Consider the following 20,419-nt stretch of genomic DNA (forward strand, 5'->3'; position numbering starts at 1 on the left):
TAAGAGTTCTTTGTAAAGTACTGACATTTAATTGTGCCTTTATAAAATATCTGCTGAGGAACTTCAATTGCACACTTCTTCCATGCAGACTGGCTTCCTTTTATCAAGCTAAATATACAATATAGAAGCCAACTCTCTTTCATTTTCCCTTGCATAAATCAGGAGATTCTCAAAGTTAACAATCTGCTGTAATTATTTAAATAAATATGATCCAAATTGAGTTCATATTCACTGCTGTTCATGACCTATTCATTTTTATTTTATTTTACTTTCATGTCATACACATAGCACTGCAGTCAATCTACTGTATCACCGAGAATGTTCACAATGGACCCAAGTGAATTTTTAGGAAGGAGTTAAAATGTGCTGGCATGACTATACCTATCCTTCTTTTATCAGGAACAGAGGATTTGGCAGCTCATTTCAGTCCAATTCTATAATTGGTGTTTTGTGATGTCTAGTAAATTGTTGCATTGTGTTACAAAGGTCCCTAATTCCATGGGTGGGTGTTAACATGCTGTAAGGAATGAATTCATTATGGAGAACTCTTACCTGAAATTCCATTATCCTTTCCTCACCATGGTGACTCCTATCAAACTCATTCATATAACGTAATCTGGAAAGAAACAGGTACTGATGCTAAAGCTGTATTTTCAGAGGAGCTTAAAGGTAAAAAAAATCACAGCTCTTCTGCATGATTCAGACAAAAAAAGTGGTTTAACACCACTAGTAAACAAAATAATTGAGCAACGTAATTTCAATTTTGTATTTTGTATCTGTCTGGTGAGATTATTATCTTTGAAACTATCTTAAACATGCTGAACTGGAACTGAAATTAAACAATAGTAGTGATAATTGGAGTGCATCCAGAATGCAGCTTTTGTTAGGCATACCTTTCTACAAGTAGTGCACACAGCATTAGCTCTGTGGGAGGCACCTTACTTTGCAAGCTCCAAAGAGATTGGTTAATTTTGTCAGGAGAATAATAGAAATTAAGTTCCTAGGAAATACACCACCATACCTCAGATCCCTAACTGATTTTGACAGCTTAAGAAGAAGTAGAGACCCTGTCCCTGGCATATTTGCGTTCTTGGTGTCAGCCAGCGAACTTCAGGCAAAGAGTATGAAAGAGCCATTAGAGCAAAATCCATTTCACATTTATCTGAAGAGTTTTGCTTTTAATCTGTTTTCTGTTGTAAGAATCTGAGGAGATTTTCTGAAAATCCCAAACATTTTGAATATTTTGTTTTAGAGAAATACCTAAGAGCTTTGATCAAGGCACCTTTAGTCCATGGCTCCCACCAGAGCAGATTTCTGCTGGATCTTTCCTAGGTCAAGAACACCATAAAACCATTCATAGACTGTTGCAAGACTCCTGAAAAGGACTTATTCTGAAAAGCCTTGCCAGAAACCGACAAATGCCAAGGTGTGCAGCCTCTTTTAAAAAGTTAACAACAAGCCCACAAAACAGGTATGAGCTGAGGTCAGCTCGTTTTGCCTAAAGTTTTCACTTAGTTTCACTGTTACTCCTACTCCCAATTAAAAGTTTATTGAAGCACTTTGCATACTCTAGTGTATTGAAGAAGCAATTGTTGGAGTGAAAAGGAAAACTGTCAGTTCTGAAAATAGCTTGGACTACTCATCTGTCATTCTCAGTGTATGCTGAAATATCCAGAAAAACGTGGCTCACACTGCGGATTGCATCAGATACCGACACATGTATAAGCAGCTCTCTCCCTAGTTTCTCCTCCTGAGGCTCATTTTTACAAAACACATGGTTAGAACTAAGCTGTGCTTTCTGCCATTGGAGTAAACTACAATGGAGCAGAGCACAAAGGAAATTCATTCCCCATGCGTGTGTAGGATCTGTCTGTAGAGCGCAGTGTGAGAATTAAGGCAGACACGTGTAACCAGCACACTGCAGGGGAGGGGGGAGACAGCCTGCTTCATTCTCTTCAATCTCATGACCAGACCTCAGGTGAAACTCTGGATGTGCCAAGTGTCAGATCATTTGCAGATGACAAACACAAGGCTCTTGCGCAGGTCCTGGGAGCTCATCCTCCTGTCTCAGCCACGCCAGAGCCCATCTGGTCTGAGCATCCCCAGTGCACCCCCAATGCACCTGTGTGACCAATCCACCCACTCATTCCTGCTTCCCTTCTCAACATGCAGCACCCTGCACTGTTCGTGCTTTGTCTCCATCCCAAAGTACCTCCCTGTGTTTGCTGGCTTAGGCATGTCCAAGAGGGGGATTGAAAAGGGTCTCAGTGGCTATGCAGAACAGCAATGGAATAAGGGTGGAAATCATATTCACAGGGAGACAGAACTGAACTCATGCAGGTGTTCCTCCATGTCTGCTGTGACTCCTTTAGGCAGCAAAACAGATGAGTTTGCTGCATGCTAATCAGGAAAAAACCATCTGAAATATGCATCTGCACAAGAGCATCTGTGCAGAGTTTCTTCAAACCAGTTCTCAAGTGCATTTTTTCCCTGTATGGGCCTCTTTTGTACTTTGTTGTGCCAAGAGGCTTATTTTGTATAGGTGGAGAGACCCCTACCCACCAGTCATCAGGGAGTGCTATTAATATGCAACATCTTGAATGCATGAGCTGAATGACAAGCTGGCAGTGTTTGAGAATGTGTGGTCCAAGTTTATGTCTCTCCCTGAAGAGGCGAAAAGCCCCTTCCCGAACTCTCTGCCAAACTGTGCAAGAGATGAAAGAAAGGAGAACGGGCAACCTATTTTTTTGCTTCTCTCTTCCTAATACCTTGACATTATCGTTTCCTTCCCGTGGCCACAGTTACTGTGAAGGGCCAATTTCAAATAGTTTGCTACTACTTTCAATGTTGAAACAGAACAGGACAGCATAGTTGTTAATTTTTTTTCTTATATGCTTGTGGAAGAAATTAAAGAATAAAAAGGATAATAAATGGAAACATTTATTATTCTCTTTATACAAAAATTGTCTTTTGGATTCATATGTCATTATCCTGTCTGAAATGTCCCAACAAAAGTGAGTTAAATTGAGGCCCTGAATTTCAGGCATTTTTGCACTTTGCTTTTGGTCACACAATGTCACTATGCAAGGCTCAACTCAGCGAGTTTTTAAGCCTGGAAAAACTTGCTGAATGTTTTATGTGCCTGAGTAGCAAGAAAGGATACCAGCATGTCTCATTATGGATTAGCTACGGTTTGATCTAGGAAGAATAAATGGGTGTTTCTTGTACTTGTCACCAAGAAGATGGGAAAGGATGCAGAGGGAAGAGGAGGAATCAGACTATCACCATTCCTGGCCTCTGTACCAGCCTGTGGCTGTTCCAAGATGTTCCATGGGGCTCAGGAGCTGGACTTTGCTTGTGCAATTTAGCTGCATCCTCTGAGATGTTCATCTAGATCCTCCTGCACAAGAAATGTGCTGGATGCTGTTATGACATGACATGACAGAACCATGCTGTGGTTTGTTTGCAGCACTGGTGCATTAAACACATACCTTTGGCCTTCACCAGCTGTACAGCTTTGGGGTGATCAGAAAGAATTAGAGAAACAAAGGCCCATGGATTAAAACTTTGCTTCCGAGACTTGTGATAGAAAAACCAGAAGTACCCAGACATGCCCACATGTGTCCATGTAGCGTGGGAGCAATGTCTAGCATGCTAGCAGAACTGAAACAAGCCCACCCCAGAGACCTTTCCTTGGTACAGTCACTCCCACTGAGCCCATGGGGTCAAGCAAGAAGCTGGTTTTACAGTTCTCCGTGGCAGTGTGGAGTTAGGGCCTGGTTTTGCCGTACTCGATCCCGGCTGGCTGGGGCCTCCCAAGCCACGAGTTCCAGACCAGCATCCCCCAGCACCCTGGCTGGAGCCTGGCCTGATCAGCAAAGGGCTCCACCCCAGCCTCCGGGCAGAGCAGTAAGGGGAACAGCAAACAGGGCTTTTCAGACACCAGCTGTTTCCCTGGCATTGCTGCCTCCCTCTCTGCATGTGCCTTTGTCATTCCCTGAATCTCTGCCCGCTGCACAACTCTTGGAATCAGTTAAAATGACTTTTGGGATGTTTTCCTCTTGCCTTAAAGGACTCATGTGTTTTGTTTTTCCCTCAGTCACAGCAGAACATAGAAAATGGTCTACACGGAAAATGTGAAAGCTGGTTTCTATGTAAATGCAAGGTAATGTCAGCCAAATTAATTCGTTCATTCAACGTCTATAAATAATTTTGTATTCTGCATTTACAAATTTATACTATTTCTTATAGGGAATCTATTTTCTGCATATTCAATTCATTTTTAACTGCTCCAATCATTTTTCACCATTCCATAAAGCAGGTTCATTTACAAATTATGCTTATCAATCATAAGGGAAATTACCTTTTTTATTTCTTATTACAAGATTGAAGTTCCATCCCTTTTTGGTGAAGATTTTGTAGTATCTTACCAAAAATTTTTGATTCAGGGAGTGGGGGAAGTTAGGGAAGGTCAGACAAATGCTGCCAAAGGCTAGCTACAATCATCAGCTTGAGAAAAAACCAGTTACAGTTTGTAGAGTGACGTGGAATAAGTACAAATACATAATTTTATAATGTTATGACCTTCCTTAAAATTCATTAATGCGAATTGGTTAAAATTTAAGTGAGTTATTACGAACCCCATAAAATAGACAATCTATTAATGCAGAAGGAGCTAGCAACATTGATACTTTAAATCTACGAAATATGGATTTTTATCAGCTTGCCCTCAGAATGAGTGAAGAAATTTTCCAGGATAAGAGACATCTGAGTGATTTAAACTTTCAGGCTGACATAACTCTGTTGTTGAGTGCATGTAACCTCCCCAAGATCACAGACAGGTGCTAGGCACAGGTCTTCCACAGAAGAGAAAATCAAAGCTTTGAATCATACATTCAAGGGTTTCTCACTGAGACAGAAGTGAAATAATTTTAAACAAAATTCTGGTTATTGAATAAACACCACAGCAGCACGGATGGTGGCAGCAGAAGCTGGAAGGGTACCTGGGCTGTTCCCCAGCTCTGGCTCTGGCTTTGCATAGTGCTGTGTCTGGGACTGGGGCAATTCCAGCTGTGCCAGAGCAGGTGTGGGAGTGTCCCCACAAGCAGATGGATGAGCCACCTCCTGTGTGAGCAGCACCAACCTCTGCCAACTGGAGAGGCCATGCCTGCAACGTCAAGCATCCTTTCTCCAGGCACACTGTGGTGTTTTCCAGTTACAACCCCTCTGTGTATGGCCAATAACCTTACAAACATCCTGTTCCTTCTGTGAGTCATAGTGGCTTTACACCAGCAGGCAGCAGTGGAAAGAAAACATCTCAGAGTTAAAATGCACCATCTCAGCCTCCTGCTCTACTGCCCCCCAGAAAATACAACACACTTGGGGCTGTTTTAATGACACCTGATAGACTCCACTTACCCTCCTAAGAGTTTCCTCTGATGCCACTACAGTGAAGAATAACCTCTCCCTACATTGTCAGCAGGACAAATGTGGATTTCTTCAAAATAATAGAGATCTGAAAATAAAAGAATATTGATTTAGGCCATGTTGTCAATCACAGGAAAGAACAGTCCAACAGGTATAGTATAAAGGGAGTTTGTAACAAAATGTGCTTTTGTTTCTGAAGACCAGCAGATATATGTGGTTTTAATGTTGGTTGGAGGGACTATAAATTTCCAAGCATTTCCTCTGAGACAAAGTATTTTGCTGGAGACAAGCAAGACAAGGAGAATTTCCACTGGACCAAAAAAAAATTATTCAACTAACAACTTCATTAGCACCTTAGAAGGGCAACAGCAGGAAAATCTGAGCAATGTGCTATGTAGCTGAACCTGGCAAGCACCTGGTAACTCTCACCTTGTGCAGATCCCTCAGTCACTGCTGGCACTCAGGTATTGCCCAGGTTCCTGATACCTGCTTGTCTTGAGGTGCTACTGACACAAAAGCCTCCACCATTTGGACCTTGCTGTGTTCCCCCTCATTCCCAGCAGGAAGGATGCTGCCAGCCTCGGGCATGCTGCTCCAGGCTGCGAGTAACCCCAGATCCTAGGGCCAGCAGGCATTTGCTACTAAAATGCACAGGGAGGCAGCCCAGGGTCTGACTGCACAGGCCTGCACAGACAGACTCATGGCATGGGACACAACCTTTATATTAAACAGAGCTTCAAAGCTGCAAAAATATTAACAGACACCAAAAAATAGAAGCATAAAGGTCCTTTAATAGCCCTATGCTGCTCTTGCCATGAGCTCAAGCGCTTAGTGAGGAAGTGACCTTTACAAAATTATTGTTTATGATCTCTGTGTGTGTGCCAGTATAGGCACAAAGAGTATTCCAATTTATTTAAAAGGTTACATATCAAAACTGAATATGCAGTACAACTGTGTTATCACACTGTATAGCTTTTACACAGGAAATCCAATCCTTGAGTATGACTTCTAGGCACTGGGGCCGGATTTCTCTCTCACTATTCAAACTACAGATGAAGATGCAATATAACAAAATAATTTATTCATCTTACATTTCTTGTTTTTAAATTATCTAAAAATCACTGAGAAATTTCACCAAATAATTCCTGGCTTTAAATTACTCACAAATTTCTTGCAATAAACAGTATTTTAGCTTGCAAAATATTTGAACATGGAATTCAAGGTACTCAATATCCTGGGAAGCCAAGGCTGGTCATGCTGAAAAATTTGTTTGTCTCAGTTTCAGAACCTGATTCAATTTCTTTTGAGTTGTACGGTATCTCTTATGGTACCTTATGCATCATAAACAATCTCTCCCTCCCCTGCTGCTTGTTGGAGGCACTGGCTGTGCCTGATGAGGGAGACTGACCCAGCACTGCCTTACCTGCCCCAAGCTGGCTCCAGCAACTAGGTGGGAAGCCACTCCCCTGCTCTGAGGGAACACTTGTGTGTGTCTATTTCCTTTCTCCACCAGTAAAAAAGTGCATTGAATCAGCCATTGGGAATACTCTGTTCAGCTGCCAAGGTGAAAGATGAAACCAGGACACATTTAGCCCAGCAAAATAAGTGATTACACTCCTGTGCACGACAATGGATGAAGCCACAAAATAAAAACTAAACTGAAATTTAAAACTGCATTCTTAGAGTGCCGTTATCGATAAGGACCTCTCCTCCCCAGTGAGATTGGCAGCACAGGGGCTGCTAAGGCCAGGTGCAAGCCTTGCTCAGGCTGCTCCCCCTGAGCACCCCTTGCCCTTGTTTGAGCTGGGTGAGCTCACCTTCCTGGCTGGCCCATGGGGTCCCGTGGTCACCTGCAGGCTGCCAGCAGCGTCTCCTCTGAGCCTCCCCACACATCACAGCTCTGGCCAGAACTGATCCTACTGCATCCATGGAGGGGTCAAGCATCCTTCCGGCTTCTCCTTCTTCCTAGGAACACAAAAATACCTGTGCCAACAGGCCCACACCCCATCCTCTCCTCTCACTTGCTGGTGTTGGTTTCTCCTCCTGATATGGAAGACTTGCCAAACAATAATTTCTCTTGTGCCCCTTAGTAAGAATATTATTTTCACCTTCAGTTCTTCCTGCAAGTCACCGGGCTCTAGATAATGTTTAAACTGGATATACCATGAGAACAGCTCTATACAAACACCTTATTAGATCTAGGACTTCTTTTGTGAAGTCAGCTTCTAATTGAAACTACACATCCCATGTTGGATCTCCAGTGACAGTCACTGCATGTATACCACTTTTTCTAAGCTACCCCAAACTATCAGCCATTGCAATTTATCATGACTCTTATCTTCAATGGTTAATATCCAAACAACCACTTCCTTAAAGTTATTCTGCTTGGACATAGTCACTGAACTTGGCCATGACCATGGCCTGACAGCACAAATGAGGAGAAATTGGCCTCTAAGATTCACTTCATGCTGAAGTACAAAGTTCAATATATTTTTTTTAAAAATCCTCAAATGGAAATTGGAAATCTGCAGTATTTCTTATTTTATTGTTTATTCTCATTTGTTTCTGCTTCTTGATGGATACGGTAATTCACAAGGTAAAGGTTTTCCAAAGTGTTCCATCCAACTAAAGCCTTCCTGGAGGCCTTCAAATACACAGTCCCACAGAACAGATCACAAATATCAGGCAGCATGATGTAAAATCCAAATCTCACAATTAAATATATCACTGAAAAATTATTTTCTGCAAGTATATGAAATATCTAATTGAAAATTTGCTTTTTCAAATATTCATGAAAGGTAATTTCAAGTGCAAGTATGCTCGTAGAAAGCAAATTCACAAAGTCATAGGCATGATCAATTTGGAGTTAATTTTTGAATTTAAATGAATATTCATAGACATTTTCAACTATTCGTTTAACTTCAATACAGACTCATCAGCACTCATTTGCACCTAGTTTTTATTAGTGCAAATCAGGATTAAAAACACTGAAATCAAAAGTTGAGCATGTCTGAAAAATCCTTAAAAATCACAATTAAAACAGCCTTTCTTATCTTCAGAATGGTATAAATCTAGCTTTCTTTTTCTAACTTCCTTTTCTATCAAAATTTGAGAATGATTTGTTAACTTTTGAAGTTATTGTTCTGCTGTCAGCTAAAGCTATTTATATGCTTTGATACTAAACATTCCTTTACATAATGGTGTCTCTTCCTCCCAATTCCTTAAAAATTACTCATCTGCAATACTTTTTTTCCACATTTCCTAGGATTCAGTTTAAATGAAGTTTATAAAACTCTCATAAAATTTTCTATTTCAAGATGATTTCAAATGCTACCAAGTTGAATATTAAAAATTCTTCCACTTACAAAAACATTGACACTATCAAGAAAACGGAGGATTATATTTTAGGCAGAAAACCTAAGCAATGGGAGGTCAGTGAATTATTGAACAATTTTCCTAGAGAGCAGCAATAGTCATGCTTAGGTTACCTACATGCTTTGTGTTCTCATGTGACTGAAGAACTAATGGGATATTATAATAAACTGCATTGTTTGAAAAGCTTTAGTCATGAAACTTTTTTTTTTTTCACATCTTATGATTTATTCTTTCTCAGTTTGATGAAAACACAGCAGTTCCTTATTTTATTTGTCTTCAATTTTATCTGGAAATGCTAGGATGACCCTGCAGCTGTTTAGAAAGATGGGACTATATTAAAGGTCATATTTTCAAAGATATTCTAGGTAAGTTATAAGTGTAAATGTCTATTCTCCTATAAGATTCAAAATGTCCTAGTCTCTTCTAGAAAGGGCATAAATCTGTGACTATTTGGCTCTTTTGACTGTCACCCTAACGTTCTTTGATCAGAGCAATGCACAATGACACACACTGAGTTGCATCACAACAGCTAACAAATTACATTAGAGCTAATTGAGTTTGTGCTCTATGATATCAAACATAAGCCTCTGCAGAAAATCCAACAATGAACCTGATGCCCATCATTCTTGAAGACTAACCAATCCTTTCTTCCTCCTTTCTCCTGGAAAGATGAAGAACAGAGGTAGAACAACATCTCTTAAGAATGTTATGGCACTTTCTGGATGTCACAAATGCAATATTTGCAATTATTGTTTACATTTATATGCAGATAATTACTTCACTACAAAATAATTTTCTGGGAAGTATTTGCAACAAATGAGAAATCTAAAAAAAAACTAAAAACACCCAGGGTTCTCCTCCCCTTTTATTTTTGAACCATTTTTCTTAGATTATCCTAACATCTAAAATCAATATTTTTTTTCTTCTACTTATTTTCTTCCGAATCCAGCTTCTGGGTATGTTTTATACAAGGCAAAGTGAAAGGCTTAGCTTTGAAGTCACAGAAAATTCACTGGCCAAGTGTATCAACAATTCATGGAAATACATGTGAAGGCATAGAGCAGAGAACGGGTACAGATCAGAGAAACTAGCCAAGCTGCTGCATCAGTTCAGCTTCATTTATTCAAAGGAACTGACAAGATACTCTGTATTGGAGTCTCGGATATATTACTTACAGAACAACAGGTCAAACTTTATGAGAAATTTCTGGTGCTGCCTTTTGAGGATGCAAAGGTCTTACTGCAGGAGGATCATCTAACTCCCCTTAGACAAGACATTCTCGTTCCATCCTCTTCACCTTTATTTCTTAGAGGATATTCACTCTTCTGCAGTAATCAGTAATTATCTACAGTTCTGAAAATACAAACGAAACATGACATTTCCTTAAATCCTTTCCTATTATTAGAATACTGAGACAGTCAATGCTAATTGATTAGCTAAGACATGTCTTAGTGGAGGAAACTGGTTTAACACAGGTTTTAATTTCAATTGCAGAATTCTGCAGTATTCTTCCCCATTCAGCAGAAAGAATTGTCTTCCTTGTTCTCTTTGCTTTCTTATTCACCCACAGTCATTTATTCAACTCTGTGGTTGTGAAGATTGCAGTAGCTGTTAGTCTACATGAAGAAACTGTTAGAGGCACACCAAATAGATGATATGCAAATATAGTATTGTGATTCATATGTTTCTTTAGGCTAATTTATATTTTAATGAATTTGGTCATTGGGAACTGAAGTACTTTAGCTTCAGAAATAGAGCTTGTTGAAAACCTTTCACTGAAATACATAAATTTCAAGCATGTTTTCATCCAGCTCAAATCATTGTTGAGATCCTTTATTTAGTGAACCAACACTTCAATAAATAAGACAGAGGTACAACTTTTGTATAATAATCCATAATTTGATATATGAGAGATAGGGATAGCAGAGAAAGCCATGCCCACTGGGACAAGCTATTTCTGAGGTACAACACAGTTATAAACCACAATCTGAAAATTACTCTAAAATCACTTTGCCACTGTTTTGTTGCAGGCGTAGCTTCTTTCAGGAGATAATTCAAAGTAATTTGAAAGATGCCATCAAGATTGAATAGACAAGTTCTAGTCATAATTGGGAAACATAGGAGTGGCTCACATGCCAGACAGGTAGGACTAGGCAGATGGGAGCACTCATAAGGTGGAAGTGGTCAGTGTTGCAGCCTTGTGCCACTAGAGCTGATCTGAGGAAGATCATCCACACCAAAACTCCCACAGATCTGAAAGAACTGTAAAACCAGCAAAGTTCTGACGTCAGCATGCAACACAGAATTTTGGTGGGAAAACCCAGAACTCAGGTTGGTGAAGAGAATTCAGGCATTAATGAAACTGCTTTGGGAAGGGGTGCAAGCCTCACCCACACTGGGTGTCACACTGACTAGCCACTGCCATCTGAATTCATATTGAAGCTTTAAGGCATGTATTTTCCCTGCAAAAAAAAGCATTGAATTTGAATTTTACCTAGGCTGGATACAGTCCAACATCTGAAAAATCTAGACTTCCATTGTCAACACTCAGCTACAGGAAATCTGAGCTTTTAAAGAAGCTCCTTGCACAACGGACATTTTGGAGCTCTGGCTCATTAGCTGTGGATTACTGAGCTCTCTGCTGCTGGAAAGCCTGTGCTGTCATGGTCAAGCCAGAGTGATCCGTGGTGGCCACTGTTGGCTCTTTAAATAGATTACTTCAGTTTGGATAGAAAGAATATGCAGATCTAAGATCACAATCAGGAGGACAGGGAAAGGCAGAATGAGATTAAGAGAGATATCACTAGAAAACCTCACACGCTGAAAACAATGGCAGTAAAATCACAATGACAGAACAATCATTTATGTCATACCAGTTTGAGAGAACATCGATTTAAAAGGTGTAATCAGATACATTTATTGCAAGGACTAAAAAAATATGGAAACTGTGAAAGTGAATACAAATACATCCTTTGCTGTATTTTAAACCAGCAGCATAGCTTTACCCAATTAGAATGAAATCCATCTTATAAGAAATATCTAATTAGATATGGTAAACTTATTTTATTTTAAAAGAAAGACATTGATGACTCCTAATTATACACATACATGTTCTCTAAGTAAATTACTCATTGTCTAAGGCATTACGCCCGACATGTCCTTATACAACAGTGGCATCTAGTGGCCAGCGGCCAGGCTCCGCTCCAGCTGGAAGAGGGAGACGGTCAAACGCAGGAGTAATGATAAACACCACCGGGGTTTTTGTTTGTTTAATAGATCGCGTTATTTCGTTATAACGAAATACTATATGGATTATTATGCTCATGTTAATTACAGGCCCTTTAGCATCCTAGCAGAAGGCACGAACCGATTGATACTTGGACATTGGGAGAGGAAAGGGAAAGCCCATCCACTGCCAGTCCAATGGACACTAGGGCTGTGCCAGGTGCTTTCTGCCACGCTAGCAACACCGACACATGTAGTCTCTTCCTGTACCTCCAGAATTGTTCCCTGTAGCCCATTTGGTCCAGGTTTATCTTTCAAGTTGGGAGAACTGTTGCTATCAACTGGGCGTTGAGCAGGGAGCGGATGCGGCGGCCCCGCGGCAGCAGCGCGCAGCCCAGAGCCGCCCCTGCATCCCCGCACGGAGCTACTCTGCTCCGTGCCCGCGCCTCGGCTGCAGCCGGGAAAGCTTCTGCAAGCCCCTCTGCTTCCTGTGAGCCACCCAACGGCACCCCGGTGAGCATACAGCAGCATGTGCTGCCTCTGATTGCAGCTCTAGAGATAAAACACCCACTGGAATAAATAATTACATTTTACAGACCTGCATCCTGGAAGTATCTGTAATTAATGCGAAACAGAGAAAGAATGATGTGATGACAATGTGTCCTAAAAGCAATGCATCACCATGACCCTGACTAACTTGCCATCAGCTGAGCGCTGCATTTACCAGTAAATCTCATTTTATGAAAAATAGGAACTTTAAATTCTAGAACTAGCTGTATGTTCTGGATAAAAAACATTGTGAGTATACACTCTTGCTATAGATGACAACCACAGGCATCAGTGAAAGCCGTGTTTTAAAAAGTATATGCCTCTGAGATCCAATACTGATCTTATTGGTCAGACATGCAAACCCAAATAGTATTTCTCACTCCTCATTGTAACAGGCTACTCCTATTCCCAGAAAAGCCTTGGGGCTTGATACCAGAAGTCCTGAAACATCAGACATCATTCAATTGTCAGACTGGCAAGCTGTGATCTTGGTTATCTGTCATAACCAAATAAAATTCAGATTCCACCTCAACTTACAGGAATGCAGTACTATTTTTGAGAGTCTATAAACTCAAACATATTTCTGGCAGATTTGAGCCCTTATTTCTTAACAAATAAATATCATAATTGAGATCATTAAATAAATTTGGAATGTCCTTTTTTTTGTGTGTTCTCAAAAAATATATATATCACAATACATTAAACACGGATTTTCAGCATCATCCACTTATTACAACTAGTATCATCTTATATTTAATTTCTCCTGATCAATGACATTATGGAAAGTCAGAATATCTTGTAGAAATCAGCTGCTTTTTCCAGTTTTTTTGGAGGTAAAAGACAAGTCAAGGATTTCATGCACCAAACCTGATCTCTAACCAGTCTGGGATTTTCCCAATTCCCTGCTGCTGGGTCCCACTTACCCGGCTTTTCCTCTCAATCCAGCCATCCTGCGAAGGGCTGCACTAAGTCAGCATTCTTCGACTGGACTGTTCCAGTGATCAATAGAGAAAGGACAATGATTTATTTATAAAGCAGCAATGCAGCACTGCAAGAATTAGTTCTCTTCTGGAAACGTTTCCCATTTTGCACATTTCCTACATAAAAGAATGCACAATAAACTTCAGCATGAATTGCACTGCAAACCACATTTTAACTGCACTCCTTCATTTGCTTCTTTTTAGGAAGTATTGTGTGGTTTTGTTGTTTGGCTGGTGGGGTGTTTTGGGGGGTGGCGTAGGAGTGTGTATTTATTTATTTATTGATTTATTTAAAGCTTGTTGTGTATTGATTTAGCAAGGAACAGGTAATAGCCATATCAATTTTCTCACAGTGAGATGTATTGGTAGAAAAACAATTTTATAACTAAACAGAAATGACTGATCTATTGGCTAGTATGAGCTATTCTATTATACATAGATTATAGAGCTGATTTATATAAATACCTTAAGCGAGGTCTGTATTTTAGATATGCTTCAACTAACATAGGCAGTATTGTTAAAAGCAAAAGGGCCACAACAGCAGTATAACATACACTAGAAGCTGATATTTTGCATAGGAAATGGGATATATGTCTCTGAGTTCCTTATTATGCTGATTATTACATTTGGGAGAAATAACATTGAGTATTATTATGGCAGCTTGAGAAATAACAATATATCTGAATCTGCAAAAAATACAGCTTGTAACAATCTGGGCACACACTCCGTTTCAGAAAAAGTAAATGTGATAGAAAGTATGTTTTATATCTTCAAGAAGAGATTTCCCCCCCACACCCTCCTTTTGGGTTGTATGTTTCTTCATAATCATCATTTTGCAATCTAATGTCAGAATGAAGCACAAAAGAGAATTTTTTTCCAACAATTGGAATTGCCATGGCAACACCCCAGATCTCAGATAAAGTTTGGTCCTGTACTGATAGTCACATTAGCATTTGTTTTTGTGCTAAGTGCAATACTGCATGTGAAAAGCACCTCAGTCTCTCTAGTTATGTATAAGAAGATGTAATTTGATTATTTCAGAAACGTGAAATATAAAATTTTGAAAGCTCCACAGAAAGCTTCACCCTTAAAATCATGTTTTTGAAATGGCACAAATCATCAGAAGAAAATTAGGTACCGCTATCAATATTAAATGCAGTTGTTTGCATCTCCAGTCTCACTTATGCTGAATCTGAGTAACTGTCCACTGTCCCCTTTCCAGCAGCTCTTAAGTTTCCCAAACATATCGATCTTCAGTCTTTGAATTCACATACATATATAAAGAGACTGATGAATTTAAGCAACACCTACTAAAGAATCAAAGGAGACTATTTTTACCAGACATATTTATAATTGCCTTACACTACTGCAAAAAATCAGCTGATGATAAAGACAGACATTTCTTTTCTGACACACAAAAATCTTATCCAAACTATAAGGCAACTAAAAACCCTGAAATTACAAATAGTCTATGCTGGCAAATCTACATATCTATAAAATATATACATGTGAAAACATTTAGGATGTATTCAGGAGGCTTTTGTTCTGTATCATTAATCTGCAGGTTTGTAGAACAACCTACCAGAAACAAAACACAGAGGGACAACCATGACCATTTGAGCTGAAATCTGATTCCTTCCCAAGCAGAAAACAAAACCAGGATATACTGTCTATCATGGTAGCATACAGTTCAGATTTCAATCACTATTTTTTCAAGTACTGTAGAGACAAATGCTGTGTTTCAAAAAAATATGATAGAAATATCTAGGAGATAACCATAATTGTTCCCAAATAAACTGCCTAACAGAGTGCCAAATCACTTATTATGAATTTTAACAGTTCTGATGACAAAATAAATAGTAGAGAATGCAAGATGGGACTGAAATTCTGTTGCAATAATAAGCTTTGAGTGTAAATCATTGGGCAAATGTCATGAACAATTTTCTAAAAAAGCAATTCAAGTATGTGGTTTTGGTACACTCAAGCAGGTACCACATATTCTGTAATAAATACAGCAAAGAATGTACTATACTACATTTCCAGCTGGAGAGAGTAACTCAAATTCAAGATCTGTGTCTCCTTTCTCTTTAAGGGACAGAGAGGTAAACAGCATTGGCTAGGAAAGGATCTTTCAGAAGCCTGACATTAAACAAAGCAGTCATGGCTGTCATTGGAAAGACCCTAAATTCTAACATTTTATGAGTATACAGGGTCTGCCTGAAATACATGCTGGTGTTTGAAGTGTTACTAGTCTCCTGTTCATATCAGAGATACAACTTCATGGATCCAGGATGACAAGCTTAACTCCTGAAATGAAAAACCTGACAAGCTGCAAACTGTATTTAAGGGCAGAATAAGCTAATGACCAAAGCATGAAGCTATGAAAATAAAAAAGCCTGGGACCAGATGCTGCTGGCTGTTGCGGGGCTCAGTTTCTAAGCACTCAGAAGAACTTTTAAATCCCTGTTTACTTGCCCCAAGTGTACGTTATTCTTTACTGGATATCTCAATACCTTCACTCAACAGCATCCCACCCTGACACACGAGCCCTTAGAGCAAGGTGAAGATTCCTGCACCACTTTTGAGATCAAGAACCTCCACAGCTGCAAACTCCTTGGCAGATAAATTTTGCATGTCCTGGATGAGGTCCTGAGAAGCCAGGAACACATGCTGCACCAAAGTCAACTTAAATGTGATTCCTTTTTAGTATTTACTGTGGGATACTAGGACAGAGAAAGGAACATTATGCTACAATTCCTCAACACTGATTAACTTTTGACTTTATCCTATTAATGTCTATCCTGCAGAACAGGCTGTGAACTTTACAATCTTTATTTGGGTTTACCCCTGCTTTAATGCACAAATTCTAAATTAAGAGATCTTTGTTAGGGAATAGGCAAAGCATCCTGTTAATGCACATCATATTGCACTCTCCTAAGCAAAATGTTTACTTTGTGCAGGTAAAAACTGGGACCTTTCTGAAGACATAGGCATACTTTGAATCAGCTTTTCCATATTTGACATCATTAGGCATTTTCTGTGATGTGAGGCAAAAAATAAGTTGAGCTATGAAAACACAGTATTTTGGAGATCATGAGCTGAAAGAGTAAGCTGGGAGGGAGATGGGAAGACAGGCAGCAGTAAGACTACATCACTAAGCATCTGGTTTTTTCACACACTTCCTTGCTGCCCTACAATTTTTCTAGTAGCTCCTCTTTGAAGGGAAATACACATAGGTAGCTGTGTCACTGGCACCTCTATCTGCAAGCATGCAGTTGTGATTTGCTTATGCAGTGCTGTGTTTTAGCAGCCATTTGAAAGCATGACTGAAATATCCTATTGCACATTGTGATGCACCAGTAACTAAAGATGTAGTCCCCAGGAAGTGCCATTTGTGTCAGTGGAGCACAGCTGCTCTGGAGGAAAAAGCCTGGGGCACCTGCAGCAGCCACAGGGAAGCAAAGGGAACCAGCAGCTTTGCTCTGATTTGAAACAGGATTCACCTCCTTTAAAGTATTTATTTGCAAACACCTTGCCAAAAGGAGTCTCCATTTTTTCTATTCTTAATTGTTTATTTCTTCAGGTGCTTAGATTATTTTGCTAATCCTTCTCCATACAAATAGATCTATTCCTTTTTATAAAGTCTATCAGTTCTTTTTTTAGCATCCAGTATGTTTATACATGGAAGTTACACATTGAAAAACATATGCCCCTTTTCAACTTGTTCTTGAGCTCTAATGAAGGAAAACCAGAAACCATTGAAATGTCTTTCTTTCTATGAAAAAAGTAATTTTTTTTTATTTTAGCAAAACATCACAGAATGACAACTGGAAGCAGTAGCTTCTGAAAAAATTTCAAAGAGGTTTACAACAGCCACTGTAATAAGTAGTATATAGTTATAACAGTTGTAATTGTATATAGTTATAATTATTTTGGTAGAGAGGCACAAAAAGGACAAAAATAAAATTCAAGACAATTCCAAACTCCTCACCTCCTTCTAATAATCAGGACTACATTTCTGATGACTCCTTATTTAGTAGGCTGGGCTAGGAATCTGCTTCTCATGCTGTCAAACTCGTGTGTTGTGATATGGAACAGGTCACTCAATCTGTATCTGCTGCTCTCCTTCTCCCTTCCTTGGCTGTCTAATTTATACAGTGAAATATCAGGACAGACTACAACACTGCTGCCGACACAGCACACAGAAAAATGAGGCATGATCTTTTAAATATAGTATTCATTATAAAACTGGCACTGGAAACACTTTACTCTTTTACAATGCAAATAAGCACATCTTAGTTATGGAGGTTACATATCCAGATGTCACAAAAGCACACTTAAAGACAGGCAAATAAATGAAAAAAGAAGAATCTGAATGAAGATTAAATTTCAGGGGGTAGAAATCTGATCATGAAGGACACTTTCTGCACAGTGCATAATGGAGGGTACAGTATATTCTTTTTATATTCCTCAAATGTATACATTTTCAGTGCATACAGTTTCAGCAATTAGAAAAGAAATTTGGATGTTAGAGTTTACATAAATAACAAAAACCATCAACAAGCCTTTTTCTTGTGATATTTTTTCTTTTTATCAGCTTTATAATTTTTTTTAATTTCCTTTATACTACCTCAAGATATTAAAGTCCAAATCACCTAGCTATATCACTGGCAAAGTAAGTCATATGTCATGCTCAATTTTAGAGTCATTAGCTATCTGTAGACACTGTCTTATGCAGTGGAGTTAAAAAACCTAGAGAGAGAAAGACAGAATATATCTGAGGCTAAAAAGTCTCTGTGGGTGTTGATGGGAGTATATGGAAGAAACCAGCAAGAACAGTGGATAATGGAAGATTGCTAGTGCAGGTAGTGGGCTTATCTATATGACAAATTGATGAAGAATGAGGAGGAAAACTATGTTGATTTAATGCTGGCAATTTGAAGCATAGGCTGCACAGCTGTTTCAGACAGAAATACTAAGATAAATTCAGAAGCAACCCCTGCTCTGACAGATTAATAAAAGACCAGGAATTGTTTGAGCTTCTTAGAGGAAGGGATCACTAAAGAGCCCTTCAAATACCCAAGATATTGCACATAAGAATAGAGGAACAGCTCATCCAGCTTTGCCTGTCTGTTATCAAGAACATGCTTTAAACTGAGAGTCAAGATTTTCCAGCAGACATGAAAAAATACATACTACAAGTGAAAAAGTAAAGAACAAAGTGAACACTTGCTACTGATACAATTTTAGGGAAAAAAAGTCATTGGTAGAACCTTCAAACAGGCTACCTAAAAAAAGGCTTATCTAACATAAATTTTTAAAAAAGCTCTACTGGGTCTTCTGTTTCACCTTGTTTCTTAAAATCATTGCTAGCAATAGGACCATTATCCAGGTGAAGTGAAGATACAGACTTTTTACACTTCAAAAGTCAGACAAACCGACTCCATGTAAACATCTTCCCCAGTGCTTCAAACATGCCTGTGGACACTGAACCCTCCATTCTCTGCTCAAACACAAAAGGGCTCCTTCCCCTGGCTCTGCCAGGAGTGTTCTGTGTGTCCTGCATGCTCACTGCTGGCAATGGAAGCCTACACAGTCACTTCAAACATATTTTAGCACATTTTACTAAACATTTTACTAAATTCAGCCAGCCATGCTTCTTAGCTGAATTTCTGGCAGTTTTATTTACTGGCATTATTGTCCAGTTCCAGACCACCCAGCACTATCAGAAAGGTTACATTGCATCAGCAGCCTTCCACTGCTCTGAGCCAGAACCCTTGGAAAAATTATATGGATTAATTCACAAACCAAAGGATCAGAACTGAGAGTTCGCTCTATGTTAGGAGAGAAGGTGCCTATGGAAGAATACTTCAGAAGTGTTAAGACTGCAAGGTAGCATTTAAAAAAGCAAAAAACAAAAAAACCCAAACCAAAAGTAAGTAGCTTTGGTATCCCTCCCCTGCTCCCTCAAAAGAAGGGAATACTTCAGTATGATGGCTCACTAATGAATTATTCACAGAAAGGTAGGGCTTTCTTTCCCAGAGGTTACAGCAATGTCAAGTGAAAACATGTCAGTCTGCCAAGAAACACCAATGGTGTGGAATATTTCAACAGAAGGTGACACAATCACCCCGCTAATGATGTGAGCTCTTTTGGTGAGTGCATCTGAATTACATTCCTATAAAGGATGCCAGACATTACCAATAATTTCATACTTAATTTTGGGAAATTTTAAAGATTAACAAGCTCCTCTGAGCAAATTCTAAAGCCAGGTTTTATTTTTAATTTATCAGCTTTGCCTAAGCTTTTTATTCATCACACAGTCCTCTTCCAGCACTCTTCAGAGAGAATAAGCACTCTAAGTAATAATTTTAATACTAAAATTACCTAATGTAAAAATGCCCACCACTATCTCATCTCATCTCATCTCAGTTCTGGAAAGAACTTCTCAAACTTCAGTTCAACAGGCAGTCCTAAACTGTGGGGATGACCACAGGTCACAAAATGTGACTTTATCCCTGATATTTGGGTTAAGCCTATTTTTCTTACAGTCTCTGTAGATATGGTGGAACAAATGTGGTATTTAGGATGCTTTTTGTCAAGCTGTTGGTTCTGATGGTCAAGAAGAAAATTCCTTTGTCAGGAAACCTATTGGTAAAAGATCTGTGGGTCTTTTCACCTCTTAAATACAATTTAGAAATAAATTTAATTTTTCTGAAACTATTACAATTCACAATTTATGCCTAGTGCTAGTAAGAGGTCTAAAGCCCTTACCTTACAGGACAAAATTTGAAATTCATCCAGTGGACTTGAATCTTATGGAAAAATATTTGTAGACTCAAGTGTGTTCTTCACAATCTCTC

General features: G+C 39.2%; 1 long non-coding RNA gene across 2 annotated transcripts in view; it reads right to left on the reverse strand.

Moving 5' to 3' along the window:
- LOC106629198 (uncharacterized) overlaps positions 1-20,419 on the reverse strand; it is a 46,852-nt gene that overhangs the window by 16,813 nt on the left and 9,620 nt on the right. For both annotated transcript variants that reach the window (XR_012581367.1, XR_012581368.1), the window contains exons 3-8: positions 13,500-13,673; positions 11,193-11,264; positions 9,978-10,155; positions 7,245-7,392; positions 5,419-5,515; positions 553-616 (exon numbers count right to left, since the gene is read on the reverse strand). This is a non-coding gene — a long non-coding RNA (uncharacterized LOC106629198). The remainder of the gene's footprint in view (positions 1-552; positions 617-5,418; positions 5,516-7,244; positions 7,393-9,977; positions 10,156-11,192; positions 11,265-13,499; positions 13,674-20,419) is intronic.

This window comes from Zonotrichia albicollis, chromosome 8 (genome assembly GCF_047830755.1).
Source record: "Zonotrichia albicollis isolate bZonAlb1 chromosome 8, bZonAlb1.hap1, whole genome shotgun sequence".
Classification (NCBI taxonomy): Eukaryota; Metazoa; Chordata; class Aves; order Passeriformes; family Passerellidae; genus Zonotrichia; species Zonotrichia albicollis.